This window comes from Ursus maritimus, unplaced genomic scaffold (assembly GCF_017311325.1).
Source record: "Ursus maritimus isolate PB19 unplaced genomic scaffold, ASM1731132v1 scaffold_10, whole genome shotgun sequence".
Lineage (NCBI taxonomy): Eukaryota > Metazoa > Chordata > Mammalia > Carnivora > Ursidae > Ursus > Ursus maritimus.
The window spans coordinates 60,689,054-60,691,995 of record NW_024423344.1 but is presented as its reverse complement, the minus strand read 5'-3'; the positions used below and the strand labels follow the sequence as shown (position 1 = coordinate 60,691,995).

Genomic DNA, 2,942 nt, shown 5'->3' with positions numbered 1-2,942 from the left:
GCTAGCATGAAAGTTAGAAGAGAATAGTAAAAATAACTACTGCTGTAATAATTGGTTAATGAATTCGCAAGATAAAAATATGAATTGTGACATCAAAAATATCAAATATGGGAAGAAAAGTCTGCAAAATTATAGATCTTTATAATGCATTCAAACTTAAGCTGTAATCAACTTAAAATACACTGTTATATACAAGTTGTTTTACATAAGCCTCATAGTAACCACAAAGCAAAGCCTATAGTGGATACATGAATGATAAAGGACTAAGAAATACTGTAAGATTTCACATGCGGAATGAAAAAAAAAAGCTCATAGACACAAAACAGATTAGTGGTTGCTGGAGGTTGGGGTGAAGGTAGGGGAGAAAAAAAAAAGTACAGCCTTTGTTATAAAACTAGCCCTAGAGAGGTAATGTAGAGTATGGCGACTATAGTTATTACTGTATTGTATGATCACAGAAGTTACTAACAGCAGATCTGGAAATTATCCCAAGAAAATAAAGGATGAGTGGCGAGGGATGTTAACTAGACTTAGGGTCATGTAGCAATATGTACAAATATCAAATCATTATGTTGTACACCTGAAAGTAATACAATGTTATCTCTCAATTGTAACTCAATTAAAAAAAAATCACAATACCTTCCTTCTTGTGTGCTAAATCATGCCACAACCAAGAAAACAAAAACCACACAGCTATGTTTAGGTAGTGGCATGATTGTATCAAAAGGATCAGGTAGCTTTTCTGCCCATGGACGCCATGAGTAAACATCATTAAAGTCTCCCCACCCACCACTGTCATGTCTAAGAGTGTCCTAAGGAGCCCGAGCGATTGTGGAAAGTTTGAGCTTTGAAAAACCAGTGAGAGTCTGAGGAGCCATTGTGAGCAATGGAGAACACTCACAGACTGTGTGGTAATGAGAGCACCAAACACCAAACGTACGCTTTGGATAGGTCACATATGCCACCGTGGAGGAAGTGGATGTAGCCACGAATGCAAGGCCACACAAAGTGGATAGAAGAGTTATGGAACCAAAGAGGGCTGTCTCAACTGAAGATTCTCCAAGACCTGGTGCTCACTTCACTGTGAAAAAGATTTGTGTTGGCGGCATTAACGACAACACTGAAGATCATCTAGGAGATTATTTCCAACGCTATGGGAAAATTGAAGTGATTGAAACCATGACTGACCGAGGCAGTGATGAGGAGAGGGATTTTGCTCTTCTAACATTTGATGACCATGTCTCCATAGACAGACTGTCCTTCAGAAACACCACACTGTGAATGGCTGCAACTGTGAAGTAAGGAAAGCCCTACCTAAGAGATGGATAGTGCTTCATCCAAAGAGGTCAAAGTGGTTCTGGAAACTTCGGTGGTGGTCATGAAGGTGGTTTTGGTGGGAATGACAACTTTGATCATGGACGAAACTTTAGTGGGCAAGGTGGCTGTGGTGGCAGTCGAGGTGGTGGTGGATATGGTGGTAGCTGGGATGGCTAGAACAGATTTGGTAATGATGGAAGCAATCTTGGAGGTGGCAGAAGCTATAATGATTTTGGTAATTTCAACAATCTTCAAATTTTGGACCAATGGAAGGAGGAAATTCTGAAGGCAGAAGCTCTGGCCCCTAAGTGGTGGAGACTAACACTTCACTAAACCACAAAAGGTGCGATGGTGGTTCCAGAAGCAGCAGCTGTAGCCATGGCAGTGGCAGAAGGTTTTCATTACTGCCAGGACACAAAGCCGAGTGGGAGAGGAGAGCCAGAGAAGTGACAGGGAAGGTTACAACAGATTTGTGAACTCAGCCAAGCACAGTGGTCGCAGGGCACAGCTGTTACAAAGACACCATGTTCTAGACGACACTGTCTGGGCAAAATACTCGAGGACTGTATTTGCTGCTAATTTTCTAACAGGTTATTTTAGTTTCTGTTCTGTGGAAAGTGTAAAGCATTCCAAATAAATGGTTTTCATGTAGATTTTGTGGGCAACTATTGGTTGCTAAATATAATGGTCTCATTGTGACGCCAAATAAGTGTGTCTTTAAAAAAAAAAAAAAGAGGACCAGGTACGGTCTATATTTTGATGGTTACTTTCTGACCTACACTCTTTGAATATACTAAGTATACAACTAATTCTAAACCTACCACGGAAACCCTCTTGTCAAGAGCACGAGCCAGTTATGCACTTAATGATATGACTTTAAACTTTAATTTGCAATTCTGAGCACTGTTTTAAGTTAGTTAATATAAAAAACTGATGTCCAAATTAGGTAAGGACCCTCAATTTTGGAAATTCAGTATTAATAATAACCATGTTTGGTTTTGGGGGTTTTTTTAGGTGAAAAAGAAAAGACTAGATATTTCTATATGAATAATACTGTCATTGTGTTAGGCTTCCGGGAAGCTTTGTTACAGGTCTTTAATTTTATGCAATAAGCTTAGTTTGAAAAAGGAAACTAGATGCATCAAGAGCCCTTCATTTCACATTTAGGCGCTGTTAACCAAAATAGTTCAGCATTCCCAATTAGTTTTGGTATGAAAATTTTAAAGATTCTGTAAGACCTAATTTTAACAAAATTGAGGTTTTCTAAATTTGTTATTCAAGTTTACAAAATGATTATGTAGAATAAAATTGTCTTTTAAATATCTATTCATTTATTCATAGTTTTATCAATACTTCCTTTCTTTAGTATCCTTACTCCAAAAGTAACCCTATACATAAATGGTCAATTACTCTACAATAAAAAAGGCAAGAATATACTATGAGGAAAAGTCCCTTAAATGGCATTGGGAAAACTGCACAGCTACCTGCAAAATAATGGGATGATCACTTACACCATACACAAAAATAAACTCAAAATGTATTAGCAATCTAAATGTGAGACCTGAAACCATAAGACAAAAACAAACAAACAAACAAACAAACACACAGGCAGTAATCTCAGAGCT

At 37.9% G+C, this 2,942-nt stretch overlaps 1 pseudogene; it reads left to right on the top strand.

Annotated features, from left to right (window-relative positions):
• Nucleotides 1-866: 866 nt before the first annotated feature.
• On the top strand, nucleotides 867-1,625 carry LOC103657655 (annotated as a pseudogene).
• The last annotated feature ends 1,317 nt before the right edge of the window (nucleotides 1,626-2,942 follow it).